Genomic DNA, 8,376 nt, shown 5'->3' on the forward strand with positions numbered 1-8,376 from the left:
GTGGATTGTCTTTGAGGAGCCAGGTTCTTCCCGTTTTTCTGCTCAGCCATTCTCAGAGCTGGCTTTCTCCTGGCCTGGTCACCAAGGGGCTGCAACAGTTCTAGGCAGCCATTCACAATACCCAGGGAAGCTAGAGAGACCATCTCTTCCTGTGGTTCTCTTTTTAGGCATGAGTAATCCCCCTCTTATGTCATTGGCTAGGATCAGGTCACATGCTCATTCCTGAACCAATCACTGTGGAATAGGATTGCCTTTAGACCAATCCGGGAGCTGGGGGTGGGGCGATCAGAGGCTCCTGGTTTCCTGGGCTTAGGCTAAGCGAGAACGAGGTTCCCTTGGCCTGGAATAGAAGAGAAATGGGTGCCGAGAAGGCAGCCAGTAGTGTTTTCACTCGTCAAATGCTATAAACACTTTTTTTCTCCCCAGTCTGTGCTTTAGGAGGCATCTGCTAGAGGCATTTGTAAGATGAAGCCAAAGAATCTGGCAGATAGTTCCTAACGTTCCTATCAAGTTCAGGGTTATGAAAAATGATAAAAAGTGTTTCCACCCTTCAAGTCTGTTTATGCTACATAAATGGAGTAAATGATCCGAAGTGGGTGGAGGATGCCTTTAAAGGGAAAAGCCTAAAATAACAACTCCCCTTTTGAAGGTTATGTTAAGTAATACCTTCTGGAGGTCAGTGTTACTCCAGGCACTGGAGTGATAGTGGAGGAAAAGATAATGTCCCTTCTGTTACGGAATTTGTACATTGGGTGGACAATCAGCAAAAAAGTAAATGAGCAAAACAGTTTCAAGTAATGCTAATGAACATAAACTGCACGAGGACAGAGGTCTTTAGTTTGTGGTGCATGGTTTCCAGTGCCCAGGACAACGCCTGGGGAATAGTAAGCCTTCAGCAAATGCTGGATAAATTAATGAGGAAAGAGTAGGATGGGAAAAGTGGGGCAGCCTCATCCTACTTTAATAAAAGGTGTGCCATCTGAGTGTGTGTGTTTAAACCCTGGGCCTGGATGGCAGAGGATTGTGCAAGAGGAGACTGAAAGCATATGAGAGCTAGCTGCCATCTCCTTTCCTTCCTGACATATGCCACCTTTGCTTCACTGTCCCCCAACTAGGAGGCTGGTGTTGCACCAATGCCCTGTTAACCTCAATAGGGAGGCACCATGTTCAAGAGGTCGAAGAAAAGATCCAGAGCCAGCAAAGGAGACATGGCATTTTATTAGGGGCTCACATACGGGGAAGAGTCCAGTGGGGTGGGCTAGACAGGAGAACCGCCTGATGTACAAAATTGGTCCAGGGGTGGGCTAGACAAGATATCTACCTTTCTTTAATCCACTGGTGGTGGTTTGGACAACATATCCATCTTATATATAGTCCAGTGGCAGTGGACTGGACAGGCAAACTGCAACTGCTTGCCAACAGCATGCAATTTATATAATATTTTCACTTCAAACCCTCCCCTTAATGACCTCCACCTGGCAACTTTCATGTAATCTAAAACTGAGGACCTCAATTCTCTGTATGGCCATGTTGCATGCAATGGGCAGAGGCTCAGACGGTCTTCACAGACAAGGAGTTAATCTCTGGGTTGGCCACTCCTGATTCCCTGCTTTGGAACACACTTTCAGGTGAATCTGCATGTAGGGCCATTCCATTCTAAGGCTATGCTTAAGTTATTGCTGTTGGGAGCATTCACCCTGCAGTTGGTTTACAAAATTGGAAGGGGTTTGGACTTGAGAGTTGGAACTCTAGCTGTAACCCTAATCTTGGGATATTATCTGTGTGTGGGCCAACTCTCTGTGCCTCAGCTTACTTGTTTGCAAACCAAACTGGGATAATAACATTCATGTCACAGGTGTGTTTTGAAGACTCAGTGAGACACGTTATGAACAATACCTTGTTGCTGGACACAGAAGCCTTTATAAAACTGGTCCTTTTGTACCCTCATGTACGGAGTTTGAGCTAGAGTCCCAAGTGAGCTACTTTCCTCATAATACTGTAGAAGCCATAACAGGCTGGTGGTAGTTACCCAGAATTCTAGGCCCATGGGGGAATGTGTGTGTGTGAGTTTGTGGGCAAATTGGCTGCTGTGATAGAGAGTAGTTTACAGTGTGTTCTCGTATTGACTAGTTTATCCACAAGTCTGTGATGGAGTCAGGACAGATATTATTGTCCCCATTTTATGGATAAAGGGACTTTGAAAGTTGAGGTGACTGACAAAAGGCTGCTAGGCTTTGGCTTAAGAGAATGTTATGGGTGTTTGACCTTCTATCTGGACCATAGCCCTGGGCTCTTTTGCAATGTTGGGTAACTGAAGATGCTTGATGGATGCCTCAACTCCTCATCAGGCATTCTATTCTAGCATGCAGCCTGCATGAAGGCAGGCCTGTTTCTTTTTGCTCCCTCCTTGGAAAAACTGTCAGCTCTAGAACTTTTATCTCAACTCTTGATATCCATCCAGCTTCCTGGAGATGGGCTACCCACCAGAAGTCAGCGACCAGAGAAAACCTCTGCTTCACAAATGCACATTGACATTGTAAGCAGTGGAATAAATTGGCCTGGTTTTACTGCAGAAAAATAGCATGTTCTGAAATGATAGAAGCTCCCCGTCAATTAGGGAAATTAACATCCCTCTCTGTGGTTGGTGCTGTGGCTGCACTTCATTTGCCTGACCCAAAGCACAGCAGTTACTTTTCCATGAGCCGTTCCAGTTGGAAAGTAAATAGGATTTTTGGGGTCTTCTTTCTGTGGGTCCTGCTCCAGACTGGGCTCTCAATTCTGCCTGTGGTGTCCTCCCAGAGTAAGATGGGAGGCAGATGCACACTGGGGAAAGTTGCAGTCATGCTATTTAGAGCAAGTAATGATAGACATGGTAAAGCACAAATTAAGAATCGTTCTTGCACAACATGCCCAGCTGTCTCTGGTGAGGAACAGCAGGAGAGTGGATCTACTGGACTGGATCCATTGGATCAATAAGCCCCATTGGTTAAAATGATCAGAGCAAAATGATGAAGAGATCTGAGTTTCAGTTTACCCAGTAAGAAAATAAAAGCATATCTCAGAGATATTGCAGGTTCAGTTCTGGGCCACTGCAATAAAACAAGTATCCCAATAAAGCAGGTCACACACATTTTTTGGTTTCCTAGTACATAAAAAGTTATATATGTGCTAACTGTAGTTTATTAAGTATTTAATAATATTTTGTCTAAAAATGTACATACCTGAATTTAAAAATACTTCAGTGCTAAACAATGCTTACCATCATCTGAACCTTCAGTGGGTCATAATATTTTTGCTGCTGGAGGGTCCTGACTCGATGTTAATGGCTGCTGACTGATCAGGGCGATGGTTCCTGAAGGATGGGATGGCTGTGGCAATTTCTTTTTTTGTGAGATGGATTCTTGCTTTGTCATCCCAGCTGGTGTGCAGTGGTACAATCATAGAACACTGTAACTTCAAATTCCTGAGCTCAAGTAATGCTTTTCTTTCAGCTTCCTACCTCAGCCTCCCAAATAGCAAGGACTACAGGCATGTAGTACCATTCTTGGCTAACTTTTAAAAAGTTTCTCAGAAACAGGGTCTCACTCTGTTGCCCAGGCTGGAGTGCAGTGGCATGTTCCTGGCTCACTGCAACCTCCGCCTCCTGGGCTCAAGTGATCTTGCCACCTCAGCCTCCTGAGTAGCTGGGATCACAGGTGCATACTACCATGTCTGATTAAAAAAAAATTGGCAGAGATGAGGTTTTGCCATGTTGCTGAAGCAGGTCTTCAACTCCTGAGCTCAATCTACCCGCCTCAGCCTCCCAAAGTGCTGGGATTACAGGCATGAGCCACCATGCCTGGTTGTTGCAATTTTTAAAAATAGGAAGACAATGAAGTTTTCCGCATCAGGGGACTCTTTCTTTCACAAAAAAAAAAATTCTCTGTAGCATGCAATACTGTTAGCATTTTACCCACAGTAGAAATTCTGTCAAAACTGGAGTCCATCCTCCCTGGGCTGCTTTATCAATTCATTTTATGGAATATTGTATATTCTTTGTTGTCATTTTAACAACATTCCTAGCATCTTTTTTTATTATACTGTAAGTTCTGGGGTACATGTGCAGAATGTGCAGGTTTGTTACATAGGTATACACGTACCATGGTGGTTTGCTGCATCCATCCCTCCGTCATCTACATTAGGTATTTCTCCTAATGTTAGCCCTCCTTAATGCCCCCACTCCCTGCTATCCCTCCCCTAAGCCCCCTACCCCCCAACAGGCCCGTGTGTGTGATGTTCCCCTCCCTGTGTCCATTTGTTCTCATTGTTCAACACCCACTCATGAGTGGGAACATGCAGTCTTTGGTTTTCCGTTCTTGTGTCAGTTTGCTGAGAATGATGGTTTCCAGGTTCATCCAACCAGGAGTAGATTCCATCTCAAGAAACCACTTTCTTTGCTCATCCATAGGAAGAAACTCCTCATCCATTCAAGTTTTATCATAAGATTTTGCAGCAATTCAGTTACAGCTTCAGACTCCACCTCTAATTCTACTTCTTTGGCTATTTCCACCACATCTGCAGTTCCTTCCTCCACTACAATATTGAACTCTCAAAGTCGTCAATGGGGTTTGGAATCAACTTCATTTAGACTCCTGTTAATGTTGCTATTTTGATCTCCCATCGTGAATCACAAATGTTCCAAATGACAACTAAAACAGGGAATCCTTTACAGAAGTTTTCTCTTTACTTTGCCCAGATCCGTTAGAGGAATCACTGTCTATGGCAGCTCTTAATCTGTGAAGTGTATTTCTTAAATAATAAGCCTTGAAAGTTGACTTTACTCCTTAGTCTGTCAGCTACAGAATGGATGGTGTGTTAGCAGGCATGAAAACATAAATCTCCTGTGTATCTGCATCAGTGCTCCTGGGTGACCAGGTGCATTGTCAATAAGCGGTAACCTTTTGAAATGAATTGCCTCTTTTTCTGAGCAATAGGTCTCAACAGTGTGTTTAAAATATTCAATAATCCATGCTATAAACAGATGTGCTGTCATACAGGTTTTGTTTTTACATCCGTAGAGCACACGCAGAGTAGATGTAACATAATTCTTAAGGACTCCACCATTTGTGAACTTTGGCCATCACTTAAAGTTATCAGGTGCATTAGTTCCTAACAAGAGAGTCAGCCTGTTTTTTGAAGCCAGACATTGGCTTATCTCCAGCTATGAAAGTCCTAGATGGCATCTTCTTTCAATAGAAAGCTATCTCATATACATTGAGAACCTCGTTTAGAATAGCCACCTTCATTAATGATCTTAGCTAGGCATTCTGGATTACCTGCTGCAGCTTCTCCATCAGCACCTGCTGCTTCACCTTGCACTTTTATGTTGCGGAAATGGCTTCTTTCCTTAAATCTCATGAACCAACCTCTGCTAGCTTCCAGCTTTTCTTCCGCAGCTTCCTCACCTCTCTCAGCCTTCATCGAATTGAAGAGAGTTATGGTCTTGCTCTGGACTAGGCTTTGGCTTTACAGAATGTTGTAGTTGTTTGACCTTCTCTCTGGACTACTCAACTTTCCTTCATATCAGCAATAGGGCTATTTTGCTTTCCTATCATTCATGTGTTCACTGAAATAGCACTTTTAAGTTCCCTCAAGAGATTTTATTTCCTGTTCATAATTTGGCTAAGAGTTTGGTGCAAGAGACCTAGCTTTCAGCCTATCCTGGCTTTTGACACACCTTCCTCACTAAACATAATCATTCATCTCTAGTTTTTGATTTAAAGTGAGAGACAGGAAACTCTTCCTTTTACTTGAACACTTAGAGGGCATTGTAGAGTTATTAATTGGCTTAATTTCGATATTATTGTGTCTCAGGGAACAGGGAGGCTGAAGAAGAGAGACCAGGAATGGCTGGTTGGTGAAGCAGTCAGAAAGCACACAACATTTAGAGATTAAGTTTGTTGTCTGATATGGGTGCAGTTTGTGAAGCGCCAAAACAGTTACAATAGTAATATCGAAGATCGTCAATCACAGATCACCATAACAGGTGTAATATTAACGGAAGTGTTTGACATATTGTGAGAATTGCCAGAATGAGATACGGAGACACAAAATAAGCATGTGCTGTTAGAAAAATGATGCCAATACACTTGCCCAATGCAGGATTGCCATAGACCTTCAATTTGTTAAAACTAATACTTCTATGGTGTCTGCAATAATAATGTAAAGTGCAATAAAAGAGATATTCCTGTATCCATAATGCTCACTGATATAAAAAAAAAAATCGGCAATGCCTGAGACTATCCTTTGAGAAAGCTTACAATTTATAACCACAGTGCATCAAAAGCCCTGGGTGAATCTTCGAGAACACAGGGTCAAGTGAAACACAGGGCACATGTTCAAGGAGTGCTATGACTGTTGGAAGAGACAGCTGTGTGGAGACCAGGCATGGTATCAGACGTTGCACAAGCTGTGTGTGAGCAACATGGGCCAGTACTCCATGAACAGACAACATGAAAGGAAGGGCCTGGACAAAACTTTACTGAAAAGGTTACCTTTGAACATGTCTGCAGGCTAAGCAAAAGTTTTCCAGATGGAGCAGGGGATCTCAAGTTTTAGGGTCAAAGCTTCAGGGAGGCGTTCTCGAGACTAGAGTAAGTTGTGTTCTTGAGATTGCTCCCTTAGCCCTCAACTTCGGGACTTTGTCTTCCTCCTGTCCACTTTGTTTGCCTCCTGCTGTGGACAGGGAGAAGCAATGTAATACATGTCCATTGAGAGTGTCAAAAGATCAGGAGGAATAACTGATCCACTTATAAAAGTCTCCACTTGAGGACAGTGACTCGTAGCACAGCAGCTCCTTCGCAAGCCTATGGGAGGCATTGCTGATTAACTTGATATGTTGTCTGCTGAGCCAGCCCCTAAATCTTACCACAGTGTTCCAGGAAGCTTGGACCAATCCAAGCCCGCAGGTGAGGGAAAAATTATTTGCTCTGTCTATTCCAGTTACTTTTCTTTTCTTTCTTTATTTTTTAAAAGCCTACAGCACCCAGTATTCCCAGGTGGTCTCCCATCCAAGTACTAACCAGGCCTGACCCTGCCTAGCTTCCGAGATCATACAAGATCAGGTGCTTTCAGGGTGGTATGGCCGTAGACTCCAGTTACTTTTCATTGATCTTGTTGGGTGCACATGTCCTACAGGCCACAGAGTCTCCCTCCCGCTGGGGGAGAACAAGGACAGAGCCAGTGTCCCATCTTCAGAAGGATGAGATGGGCTATTGCAGTGAGTGGTACAACACAGGTAGCATCCCCTATCTCCAGCTTTGGTTGTGTCGTTTCTCTCTCAGTCATACGCTGCTGTCTCTAAAGTTTTGACTTTGAGTCCTTTTCATTCTTCCTGTGTGAGGCACCATGAGCTACAGAGAAGATGAGAGGTAAAGCATAAAAAAAAACTGGGCGTGCTGTATAACTTAAGAGTCCTTTATTGTCTCAGTCTTAAGAGTTTCTTAATGTCTTCGGAGCAAAAGGGCAAGCATTCATGACGTAGTTAAGAAATCATACTATTTTAACAATGTGTATAGATTCTATAGTAATGTTTAATACCATAGAATAGCTATTATTTTGAATGCTATTTACTAGGTAATAGATGATTATGTGTCAGCACGAGCAGGCAGTTAAATCCCACAGGTAATTCAGCAGAAAGGTATAGTTTGGGTCTCCCAAATGTCAGGTGAGGAGAGGGCCACGCAAACCAGCCCTTATGCTACAGTGGAATAGGAGCTTTGCTAAAAGTCTCTGTTAAGGAGAATGCAGAGCAGGGACAGGTGACCTGGGGCAATAGCTGGGTGATGAAGATTTGTATGACCTTCAAGAGAAAGGGACAGCACACAAAAAGCCAAAGAGGAAAGAGAAAATGACCCCTTCAAGACTGCAAGTCATTTACATGGGTGTAGCCAGGGGAGCTGGGAAGTGGCTACAGATGAGCCTAGAGATGCTCATGAATGACACTGAGTCTTGTTGAAATGTTGGGTTGGGCTTGGCTGTGAGGGCAGCAATGAGCTGCAGAAGCAGGTGAGCAAGGAAAGGTGTGATGGCATCACTGAGGAAGAAGCCAAGAATGGATTAGAGGCCAGCAGCATGGAGTCCATTAAGTGACTCAGCTGCTAAACAAAGGTAGTAGCAACAGGAGAGGTGGAGGAAGAATTTAAAATGCAAGACAGAAGACAGGGCACGATCTGCTAACGTACTGCTTTGAGGCTATATGGGAGGGAGAACTCACCCATGGCTTCTGGATTTCTAGCTGAGTTTGGGATTTGAACAGGGAGGAAGTATTCAGATTGAGGTGATGGCTGATAATTGGGGTTAGGAGGATCCTTAGAAGATAAAAGTCCAACTTCCTGC

At 43.7% G+C, this 8,376-nt stretch overlaps 1 non-coding gene across 1 annotated transcript; it reads right to left on the minus strand.

The window, feature by feature from the left end:
* Positions 1 to 7,012: 7,012 nt before the first annotated feature.
* Positions 7,013 to 7,131, minus strand: LOC120361601 (5S ribosomal RNA). The gene has a single exon (XR_005577770.1). It is a non-coding gene; the product is annotated as a 5S ribosomal RNA (ribosomal RNA).
* Positions 7,132 to 8,376: the final 1,245 nt, after the last annotated feature.

Source organism: Saimiri boliviensis, chromosome 14, assembly GCF_048565385.1.
Source record: "Saimiri boliviensis isolate mSaiBol1 chromosome 14, mSaiBol1.pri, whole genome shotgun sequence".
Lineage (NCBI taxonomy): Eukaryota > Metazoa > Chordata > Mammalia > Primates > Cebidae > Saimiri > Saimiri boliviensis.